The sequence below is a fragment of the Misgurnus anguillicaudatus genome, unplaced genomic scaffold (assembly GCF_027580225.2).
Source record: "Misgurnus anguillicaudatus unplaced genomic scaffold, ASM2758022v2 HiC_scaffold_29, whole genome shotgun sequence".
In the NCBI taxonomy this organism is placed as follows: Eukaryota; Metazoa; Chordata; class Actinopteri; order Cypriniformes; family Cobitidae; genus Misgurnus; species Misgurnus anguillicaudatus.
The window spans coordinates 7,404,425-7,417,317 of NW_027395279.1; the positions used below are offsets into that span (position 1 = coordinate 7,404,425).

A 12,893-nucleotide genomic window follows, 5' to 3' on the forward strand; every position below is an offset into this window, starting at 1 on the left:
TTCAGCATGGTCAAATGCTCAAAAACTAGTTGTTCAGATAGAAAGAGCTTAAAACAAAAACTTTAAAATGACACCAAGACCATGTCTATGGGTTCAAGAATAACAAAATACTGGCAATTTAAAACTAGAAAGTAATCACTTATTTTGTCCCATTGTTTTCCATTTTGCGGGTGGTAAAACTAGTGTGTGCGTCGTTCAAACTCATTGAAATTTCGTTGGGCAGTGTCCCAAACCAAAAAGGGCACTAAGGGGGTGGTATTAGTATGGTTTTAATAAAGTATTATAAATATGATGTGTTATATTACTAGCATAAACTTAGACAAGTGATTATAATGGGAAATAATAACAAGAATTAAAGTGTGACAAAAAATATTCAATATGATTTACCTGCTGGCTTGATGGATCTTTGAATCCATGTTTGCAATGTTGAACTGCCTTTAAAAGCAGCCTCCCTTTTCGTTCTCTGTCTTTATTTTGTGAAGGCATTTGTGTTTTTTGTATTTTTTGCCTACAAAGTGTGCCAACAACAGCAAATTTAGTGTTTATATTAACTTAGATCTGATCGGGAACATTAAATCCATTAGACAAGCGATAATAATAAGAATGTGGATATTTTGTTGTTGTTTGCTTGCTAAGTTGTTAACACTTTTACATTTTAAAAATACATAAACTTCCAAATGAGTAATTCTGCGGTTTAACAGCTGATATAATGTAATAAATCTACCTGTTTATGCAACGAACTTCAGAAACTGTCGTCCAGGCAGAGAGTGCACACAGAGATGCTGCGGAGCGGGCGGGAAAACACGAAGTGGATTAGCGGAATCAGTGGATCTTTAGCGATCTTTAGGATCTTTTTATAGATCACAACCTTTGCGTGCGAAATTACGGAGTATAAAATACGGGAGATTTAAGGGAAAATACTAATACGGGAGGACGGCGGGAAAGAAGGGTAAAATACGGGACTTTCCCGGCCAAAACGGGATACCTCTCCACACCACGTTGAGGCTGTCTGACAGCAAAGGCGACGCATGCGCTTTTAAGTTGTAAACTCAAGGGTGTATGGGTAATGTAGTCTCTGCTCTCGGTGGGATGAATTAGGAAGTGTACATTGTGAAGAAGATTCTGAAAAGCGGCAGCGCAGCCAAAGGATTAAAACCTCTGATTTACACAGATGTGCAAATGAGCGTTCCGGTACGCTAAAAGCACGTTCTGGGCTCAGGGAGAGGAGGTGGTACGCTCAAGAGCTATTTTTAGAAGTGGCGGTACTGAGTACCGGCGCGTTCCGGCCCACTTAAAGCACTGCCTCACATTAATGTTAATGTAGGAAAACTTCCACAAATGCATATGCAATAAGGTCGCAAAAATAACACCTTTTCAGAGCTAAATATCTATTGCGTTGCTTTAGTAAGTTCAGTCGTTATTTAACACCAAAATGATGGTTTGTGAAAGCTGTTAGTAAATCTGGCCCTTAAAGGGGTCATATGATGAATTTTTTTAATTTGTAAAATAAGTCTTTGGTGTTCCCAGAGTCCATATGTGAAGTTTTATGTCAAAACACCCTACAGATAATTAATTATAACATGTCAAAATTGCCATTTTGTTGGCCTGAGCAAAATGTGCCGTTTGTGTCTTTTAACTCATTCACCGCCAGCCTTTTTGAGAAAAGTTGCCCACTTGCATTTTTGTGATTTTAACAAAAGTTTCACAAAATTCCCTGCAGGAAAAATTATCTTCTATAAATATATAAACATACAAATTATATCAAATTAAAGAACACACCATCTGCTTTCAAACAAACAACAAACAAACAAACAAAATGGGGAAAAACGTTTCATTATATATTTACTTTTTCCACTTAATTTGACCACTAAAATATGGATATTTCTCTTCAAAAATACAACATTTTGAGCAAAAAGCTTAAAAAAATGCGTTTTTGTAAAGGAATTTATGTTAGAGATCAGACTCAGAATGACTTAAACATAAAGACAGTTCAAATAAACCGTCAAATCATTTTAACTTCCGTTTTTGATAAATTGTCGGTTTATATAAACATGCATTTTAATCTGGGACTAGAATAAGCACTGTCTGGGAAACCCCATAGAGTGATATTGTTTTATGGTGTTATTTAAATCTCAACACCTTTTAGTTATCATTATTGATACTTCTCAGGTTAGGTCATGCAGCAGTTCCCAAACTTTTTCAGCGTGTGGCCCCCTTGTGTTCAGTGCATTCCTTCGCGGCCCCCCAAAGAACATTTGTGACAAAAAAACATTCTAAAACTCAATATTTTAATTTAAAAAAAGATTAAATTATACAAAAAAGTAGTGCTTTTGGTTAGTAACCTTATTTTTTAGGTTGAATTACACATTAATCCATGATAAATTAATGTATTTCATAAAATGTCATAAAACTGGGCCCCCCCTGGAACCATCTCGCGGCCCCCAGTTTAAATACCACTGAGGTAAAGTATTGTTAGTCAAAGCCAGGGACGGACTGGGACTAAAAAACAGCCCTGGACTTTGACTAGGCCCGGCCCAAAGCAATCGGAGTGCGGAAACTCGACAACAACAATAACGCCTGGCATGAGTGTCACAAGACTTTAATTGTGGCTCATGATACTATCCCATCCAAATTATAGCACTGATGTTGACTAGATGTTGTGTTAAAAGCATATTATTCTAGATTAACTTGAATACTCACATGTAAATGGAGGTCTCAACACACTGCAGTCCCTCTGGCTGAACCAATATAAAACAGGTATCTGAAACACACAACACAGTACTGTATGAGTTATATGATAAATCACAAAGTAAAGAGGTTTTAATATACAGGTTAACTTGAATACTCACATATAAATGGAGGTCTCAACACACTGCAGTCCCTCTGGCTGAACCAATACAAAACAGGTATCTGAAACACACAACACATAGTACTGTATGAGTTATATGATAAATCACAAAGTAAAGAGGTTTTAATATACAGTTTAACTTGAATACTCACATATAAATGGAGGTTGAATACTCACCTAAAAAAACAATCCAGCAATGGAATTTTACTCAATGTTGGGGGATAAGGATTTTCTTCAACAGGTCGCTTTGTTCTGCAACTAAATAGTTCAGTTATTTTGTGACATTTAGCTGCTTCACTCTAAATTCCGCAATTTTTTTTCTCTCTCCTTCTCAGCCCCACCCTTTTCTTTACGCTTTTTATCCACGGCCACGTTATGCATATTGTTTGTTTGTTTCTATGCTTCTATGTTCTACTTCTATCTAACGTCTTTGCTGTTGGTTTTTCTCGGTTTTTCTTCCTCCTCATACCACTTCTTCTCCTTACTTGGCGGCTACGGCCAGTGCAGCTGGCATCCAACTTAAAGGTGCATTACTGCCACCTACAGTACTGGAGTGTGAAACAGATTAGTGGGGGGGGACAGGTAATGACTGCGTGCGTGGCGGGTGGTGGGCCGGCCCACCGGCCGTCCTGAGTACCGGCCGCTCTGTGATTCTCCAGATCACACAGATGGCCAGTCCGCCCCTGGTCAAAGCTTCAATCAGATGGATTTCTAGCATTAAGAAACAAACATTATCTACTCAAGCGTCAAGTTTATTTTATTCTCAAACAGTTTATAGTTGCAGTCTGGTTCTCTTCTGGGGCCTCATTTATAAAACTTTGCGTAGGATTTGCGTCAGAAGTGGCGTACGGACGAAACATAGGACGCGCGTACGCACAGAAATAATCGGATTTATAAAACCGTGCACACGCACATCCTACGCATTTTTCCCTTAATAAATCACAATCAATTCTAAATGTAGCGCAGCTTTTGCGGCTTCATGACACGCCCATAGTTGTCCATAAATAGTCCGTGAAACGCCCACAAGTTAACATGCATTGATTGCGAAATCATGGCAAACACAGAAAGGAAATCAAAAAAACGTAACTTCACTCAATGTGAAGTAGAAGTTATCGTTGGCGAGGTGGAAAAGAGGAGAAAAAATGTTGTTTGGAGGGCACAGTGTGGGCATTACTTATGCCAAAAAGGCACTTGAGTGGCAAACGGCGGCAGACTCTATAAATGCTGTAGCCTCACAACCTCGGACCGTGGCCAAAATAAAAAAGAAATGGTCGGACATCAAAGTCGAGGCACAAAAACGTCTAGCACTCCATCGCCAGAGTGTGTCTGCCACGGGTGGGGGAAAGGGGACATTGTTCAGCGCAAATGTAATTTCTTGTTGCTTTCTGAATGGTTGAGACATACGCCATACATTGTTTTATCAAAAATAAAACACACTAAAGGCATATGCATGAATACCATAATTCCGTAGATTATGAAGATATGGTTAACTATGAAAACAACTTTCCCCAGATGACAATTAATACATCTATCTATTTATTTATCTATCTATCTATATATCTCCTTAATTATCTATCTATCTGTCTATGTAATTGCATCTATATATGCTCCGCCAGACGAACACATTGACGAGAATATCAGTTTTGTACATTATTTCGTTCTGTGAACTATATTCTTTATGAGGATGAATTGCACAACATGCCAATATTATTGCAGAACATATTTCACTTTTCTGTTAGCAAATATGTGTTCATTTGAATTTCTGTTGTAATTTTCGATTGATTATTTTTTCACTGCTGATCGATCAAACGGGTGTTCGTGTAGGCTGTTAATTGTAAGACTTGCTTTGTGAAGTCTTCATGTTATTTATGAGAGGCAGTGTTGTCACTTTCACTTTCACGTGTTTCTTCCATCTGCCGACGGTGTCGCCATTTCTCATTTCACCCGTTTTTGTGCGTACGCCTGGGTCAGAGCTTGCGTGACGGACAGCACATTTTCCCGTCAAGTTTGCTTTTTATAAATAACAACTATTGCGTAGAGAGTGGCGTACGCCTTCTTTTGTGCGTACACAACGTTTATAAATGAGGCCCCTGATGTTTTGCTTTGCTATAACCTCTCTGTTTGGCTCCTCTGTGTTTTTAATCTAATATATAACTCAATATTAACAAGCCTTCATAATATGAATGAAACTGCTCTACTACACACACACGCACGCACGCACGCACGCACGCACGCACGCACGCACACACACACACACACACACACACACACACACACACACACACACACACACACACACACACACACACACACACACACACACACACAATTTCTCAGATTAAGCATTCAATAACTTTAATCCATTTTATGCATCATCACTACTTTGATTAAGTACATAAATCAATCTTAGCTTTAGTTAAATAAAAGCACATTTAAACAGAGTAAATACCTACCCAGTACATAATTATACATTATATTTATCATCAATATACAGAACATTAAAATTCAGTTCAAATATTACACAAGCACTACTTACAAATAAATTGCAGACACTGTTTTACTAATTTACCATATTATTTTGAATAAATAGCTAGCTAGACATAACATATTATTTCTTCATGTGTCATGTTTTCCCATGTGATGATCTTAAAACCTTTAAAAAAAGACAAAACAATTTTAGATGTCATTACGATAAACTAGTTGAAAATCATGCTTTTTTTGTACAAGAATTTCAGTATTGAATAAGTTTATGTAGCAAACAGTGAATATAAACACAGAGTATAAATGCATAACACTTTGTTGCTTACCATCTACTTTAATAGCACACAAAGTTAAGTTCCTCCATACAGTTTCTGTTCTCCCAGCGCTTAGTTTTTAGGTTTAGAGATCCACAGTAAGTGTAATTGGCAGGACAGGCTGGTAGTTGGACACTAAGATATCCCAGATCCTCATCACTTAACCAAAACCATGAACCTGCCAGGAACCGTAGACCTGTCCACACACTTGATGTGTCAGCAGAGGTTTGTTTGGCTTGGATGAGATGTAAATCTGTTGGCAGACTGGCCAGATCAGTGTGATGAGTCCTGCAGTATTGTAACGCGTCCTCCCAGCTCTTATTCTCTTTAACCACAATCAGTTCAGTGTCCCACTTGTAGCAGAAGAAAAATGTTTGATAACTACAGAAATAATCAAACAATAAGCCACCGTAAATTAGAACACAGCTGTTGTTGGAATTTTCATTTGGTTCTCCCTCAGCCCAATTGATAAAACTTCCCTGGCTTCCATCACTCCACTCCCAGTTATTTGCAGAGATCTCTTTCAGACCAATCCAGTTTAATTTGAGTAAACCAGTAGTCCCACTTGCAGTGTTTAAGGCTGTTATTTCCTCCTGGCTGTCAGCACTGGACAGGTCTACATAGTTGTCTCTGCAATAGCTTTGGGCATCTGTCCACGTCATGGCATTAGTGATATAAAAGTGTGTTTTATTCAGGGCTGTTGTCAGCTCACAATGAGCTGAGAGGAGAAGAGCAAACACGACAATCTTCATCTCTTCTGTGAAGGGCGAGTCGGTCGACACTCTCCTAAAACACACTTTATACGTTAACACCAACTTTACATTTGTTATTAATCTATGCAAATGCAAATGCAAAAAAAGAAAGAAAAACAACATGTCAGCTAAACAAAATTCATGAATAAATGAATATTTCCACTGATCGTTTTTTTAGATGCATTTACAAAATTAAGACACCACTCAAAAAATGTATTATTAAATTATTAATTTGTCTCATTTAAGTAAATTCTGTGAACCTTTTTCATTCTGTGAACTACTGACAATTTAAAATATAATTTTACTGATATAATTTTCATTTTACTGATACAGAAAAAGAAAAAATTGACAAACTGGTCAAAATAATTGAAAGGGTCCAAAATTCATATTCACTTTTAAACAATTTGCCGCTGTAATTTTTTTTTTAGCTAATTTTACTGTGATAAATCTCGATTTTTCTGTGGGGAAAGTCATAATTTTCTTTAGGCGTGCCCAACCATTTCTTTCCAAAGTGTCTATTATCCTGTGTCCAACCAATATAGAGTCTAGATTATTTTTGTATTTTATCTTTTAACCAACTAATCTTTGTCATTTTCAAAAACTTTTATTTGGACTTACCAAATACCATTCCTTCCCAAAGTACATATACAAGCCTGTGTCCTAATCTCACTGAGGTACAGAAAAAGGTTTAAAACTGAACATTTCCTGTCACTGGGGTGGTACTTTGAGGTGCCCCTAGGGACTTTTTTCAGAATTACATGCATATACATGTACTTTTCCTCTCACATACACATATGAAACCAATATATAATGAAATGCTCACACACATACAAGTGAAATGCTTTTACAAACACAACTGAAACGCTCTCACACATACAACTGAAAATATTACATTCACAAACACAACTGAAACACGCTCACACACACACAACTGAGATGCTCTAATACATACAATTGAAAATTTAAAGCTCTCACACACACAACTGAAACGCTCTCACACACACAACTGAAACGCTCTCACACACACAACTGAAACGCTCTCACACACACAACTGAAACGCTCTCACACACACAACTGAAACTCTCTCACACGCACAACTGAAACGCTCTCACACGCACAACTGAAACTCTCTCACACGCACAACTGAAACGCTCTCACACGCACAACTGAAACGCTCTCACACGCACAACTGAAACGCTCTCACACGTACAACTGAAACGCTCTCAAACGCTCTCACACACACAACTGAAACGCTCTCACACACACAACTGAAACGCTCTCACACACACAACTGAAACGCTCTCACACACACAACTGAAACACACACAACTGAAACGCTCTCACACGCACAACTGAAACGCTCTCACACGCACAACTGAAACGCTCTCACACGCACAACTGAAACGCTCTCACACGCACAACTGAAACGCTCTCACACGTACAACTGAAACGCTCTCAAACGCTCTCACACACACAACTGAAACGCTCTTACACGTACAACTGAAACGCTCTTACACGTACAACTGAAACGCTCTCACACACACAACTGAAACGCTCTTACACGTACAACTGAAACGCTCTCACACGTACAACTGAAACGCTCTCACACACACAACTGAAATGCTCTCACACACACAACAGAAATGCTTTCACACACACAACTGAAACGCTCTCACACACACAACTGAAACGCTCTCACACGTACAACTGAAACGCTCTCACACGCACACATGAAATGCTCTCACACGTACAACTGAAACGCTCTCACACACACAACTGAAACGCTCTCACACACACAACTGAAACGCTCTCACACGCACAACTGAAACGTTCTCACACGCACAACTGAAACGCTCTCACACGCACAACTGAAACGCTCTCACACGCACAACTGAAACGCTCTCACACACACAACTGGAACGCTCTCACACGTACAACTGAAACGCTCTCACACGTACAACTGAAATGCTCTCACACGTACAACTGAAACGCTCTCACACACACAACTGAAACGCTCTCACACGTACAACTGAAACGCTCTCACACACACAACTGAAACGATCTCACACATACAACTGAAATGCTTTCACACACACAACTGAAACGCTCTCACACACAAAACTGAAACGCTCTCACACGTACAACTGAAACGCTCTCACACGTACAACTGAAACGCTCTCACACGTACAACTGAAACGCTCTCACACGTACAACTGAAACGCTCTCACACACACAACTGAAACGCTCTCACACGTACAACTGAAACGCTCTCACACGTACAACTGAAACGTTCTCACACACACAACTGAAACGCTCTCACACACACAACTGAAACGCTCTCACACACACAACTGAAACGCTCTCACACACACACAACTGAAACGCTCTCACACACACAACTGAAACGCTCTCACACACACAACTGAAACGCTCTCACACACACAACTGAAACGCTCTCACACACACAACTGAAACGCTCTCACACACACAACTGAAAAGCTCTTCAGTATGTTGTGTGAAAGCATTTCAGTACGTTGTGTAAAAGCATTTCAGTATGTTGTGTAAAAGCATTTCAGTATGTTGTGTAAAAGCATTTCAGTATGTTGTGTGAAAGCATTTCAGTATGTTGTGAGAAAGCATTTCAGTATGTTGGGTGAAAGCATTTAAGTATGTTGTGTAAAAGAATTTCAGTATGTTGTGTGAAAGCATTTCAGTATGTTGTGTAAAAGCATTTCAGTATGTTGTGTGAAAGCATTTCAGTTGAAACGGAAGCTGGTTGAAGTCTCCAGTCCAGTTGGTGGCAGTAGTGCACCTCAAGAGACAGAGTGTGCGGGTAAAGGATAAAATAATCATACTGAACCATTTTAACTTGTACGGTAGCTTAAGTTGAGGTATCCTGCAGTTTTTAAATATGCCTAAAAACTTTTATTATCAATTATAAACTATTGTATGGAGTCAAGGGATTGGGGGCGTATATAACTCGCCTGTGTGTAATTGATGACTTTATGATTCTTTTGTGTAATTGATGACTTATGAACTTTGATGTTGATTTTGCACTAAAATTTATTATTTTATTAGGGAAATTTCATTTACATGAATCTAAAATACTATCAACAAAACCCGCCTTTAATCTTTTTTTTTTTGTATAGATTTAAACATTTTCTATGAATCTTTTAAATCAAATCTTAAAAATAAGAAAAAGAAGAAAACATCTCTTATACTGGCAAAAATCTTAACTAGTTTTTTTTTCTTCTCTGTGTAAAATATGTATGTTAATGTAGTAAGGTCTGTTACGCGTCTCCCCCTGTTATTTATGTTATGTAATGTTGTATGTTTTTTTATGTAATGTTTAGTGAACATGCAATAAAATAATAATAATAATAACCCCCCCCCCAAAAAAAAAAAAAAACTCGCCTGCGTGTGTTGCGTCATCAGCTTAAATGTATACGCCCCCAATCCCTTGACTCCACACAATAGTTTATAATTGATAATAAAAGTTTTTAGGCATATTTAAAAACTGCAGGATACCTCAACTTAACGCTACTGTACAAGTTAAAATGGTTCAGTACGTTTATTTATCCTTTAACCGCACACTCGGTCTCTTGAGGTGCACTACTACTGCCACCAAAGGTACACATTGTTCCTTTTGGGGTACAATTTTATACCTTAAGGACCTATTGTGTACCCTTTAATGACCAATTTAGTACCAAATAAATGTTAGTGGTACAAAACATTTAACTGTACATTTAAAGGTACAAAATAGGTGCTTAATGTATAATATTGTACCCCATAAGGTACAACATTTCAATGTGTTGTATACCCATAAAAGGTCCAAAACTGAACCTTTTGAGGGTATACCCCAGTGACAGAAAAGGTACAATTTTAAACCTTTTTTTTTCTGACAGTGTGCCTAAACATTTACACATCAAAACTAGAGTACAGTTCACAACTTTTTTTTCTAAAATAATGTTAATCTTCATCATTTAAAATTTGAAGAAGTATTTAGGGTATATCAATGAGCATGTTTTACCGATCAAAATTAGTGAACAGTAACCACTGTAGCACAAAAAAAAACAATATAAAAATGGCGAGGGTTACAGTAATTTTTATTTATTTGGATTCAGGACCGGAGTGGGACTCATTTTCAGTGAGTTCGGCCCACTTAAGTTCACAACGGACTTTTGTTTGCGCTTATTTAAAACCTTTTGCACTTACTTAGGATCTCATAAATGTTTGTTGAAAGGCAAAGTGATCTGTTCTCATCTGTACTGAAGGATTAATACCTATTGAGGGTTCGTCATTTCATCCTCTCTGCCTTTGTGGTGTAAACAACTTTCTTGCTGCCTTCACCACAGGTGTTCATGTAAATGATCTTTCCATCTCTGAAGATATATTATGTGGCACGACATTGAAAAATGAATTCAATGTAAAAAAGAAAATGCTCTCAAACAAATGTACAACACCAGACAAGCAAAAACATTTTAAAACTTTTGTTTTCTGATTTTCTTTAAATAATATATATATGCTATTTATTTTATTGAGACATAAAGAAAACAAAGAAGCAAAAATAAGTAATAAAAACTAAACCAAATAAGCATAATGAACTAATTTAAATAAATGTCATCTTAATGACTAGAAGTTTATGATCTGGAACACAGGCGCCTGTATGTACCGAGCAAACAAATGAATGCAAAAATATGACCGAATGGAAACACCATAAAGTAAAATCAGGAAATTTGGCAGTAAAAGTCACACACTTCCGTCTTGAGGGTGTTATTTACACTTACAGGTACCAATACTTGTGTATTTAATTCTAAGGTTTGGTCAGCAATGAAATAACTAGTTGCATTTCTCTTCCTTCAAGTAAAGGGGTTATACAGACAAACAGGATTTCCAGGGTGCCAAATGGAAGTTACCACCCAGCCCATTTATTGTTTGTGTGCAAGTAACTAACTTAAACTACTATACCCAATCGCCTAAACACATGGCTCAGTCTTCTTGATCAAGTTTATTTCTTTATGAGTGATTATGAATGTGCATGTGATGAAGAATATAATGTATGTCAACTTGATTACTTTCACAGAAGCTTTAACCTGTGCTTGCCAGTTTGACTGTGTTTGCATGACAATATTCAGTCGTCAATCTGATTTTGTTGAGATTAAATGTGACAGTGGTAAATGCTTGACATCACTGGGACTGCATGAGCAGGCCAAGTTTGGAGGTAGTTTTTATTTGTTCTCAGTTGTTAAGATTGTCAAGGTTTTGTTTACATAAGTTATCAAACGTAACAGTTTAAAAGACATTCAATAGTAAAACACAAGTATGTTTAATCTATCATTGTATGAAAGGAAAATGCACGCTGACCTTACGACAATAACATGAACATATCTCCAAATACCTCTTAGTTTTCATTACCAAATTATGCAAATATATTACAAACAATTAGTAAAAGAGGCATGCACATTTGTAAAAATTCAATATAAAAAAATCTGAATAACACAATGGCCATGAATTCTTGAACCAATTTTGTCAGTCCGACCGATTAAAACAGTACAGTTTACATGAACATTTTATACAATCCGAACCAAATGCCTGCTCAAGCACATAGCCAGGGTTGCCAGATCCGTGTAACAAAACCAGCCCTATTGCCAATTAACTCATTCACCGCCAGCCTTTTTGAGAAAAGTTGCCCACCTGCATTTTTGTGATTTTAACAAAATTTTTACAAAATTCCTTGCAGGAAAAATTATTTTCTATAAATATATAAACATACAAATTATATCAAATTAAAGAACACACCCTCTGGGGCCTATACCATGAAGCTGGTTTAGGTGGTTAGCCAGCTTTGTTTAGGATTAGTTTGTGCAAATCCTGGGTTTTGGGTACCATAAAAATAGCTTTTACCAACAAGGCCTGCACATTGGCTTGGTTTTGTCAACCTGAAACTAATCCTGTAACCCTGAGTTTGTTTAACCATTTTCATGGTACGGGCCCCTGCTTTCAAACAAACAATAAACAAACAAACAAACAAACAAACAAAATGGGGAAAAAACGTTTTATTATATATTTACTTTTTCTACTTAATTTACCACTGAAATATGGATATTTCTCTTAAAAAATACAACATTTTGAGCAAAAAGCTTAAAAAATTGCATTTTTGTAAAGAAATGTATGTTAGAGATCAGACTCAGAATGACTATCAAACATAAACGCAGTTAAAATAAATCATTAGCTCTTTTTAACTTCCGTTTTTGATAAATTCGTTTTGGCGGTATTACACTTTCACTTTGAAATTCATCCAGAAAGGCACATTTATTAGTTAAATATGAACTCATAAATGACGAGATAACTCGTCAATGGCAGTGAATGAGTTAAAACTAGCCAATTTTAAAACCCTGGCAACATTGCCAAGACTCTTGAACGTGTGATGTTTGACCAGCTCTCCTCTTTCTTCACACAAAATAACCTCCTGGATAGCAATCAGTCTGATTTCAAAA

At 37.2% G+C, this 12,893-nt stretch overlaps 1 long non-coding RNA gene across 1 annotated transcript; it reads right to left on the reverse strand.

Moving 5' to 3' along the window:
• Nucleotides 1-2,710: 2,710 nt before the first annotated feature.
• Nucleotides 2,711-3,528, reverse strand: LOC141362730 (uncharacterized). Its single transcript, XR_012368341.1, has 3 exons — nt 3,026-3,528; nt 2,850-2,910; nt 2,711-2,761 (listed from the first exon to the last, which is right to left on the reverse strand). It is a non-coding gene; the product is annotated as an uncharacterized lncRNA (long non-coding RNA).
• Between the last annotated feature and the right edge of the window lie 9,365 nt (nt 3,529-12,893).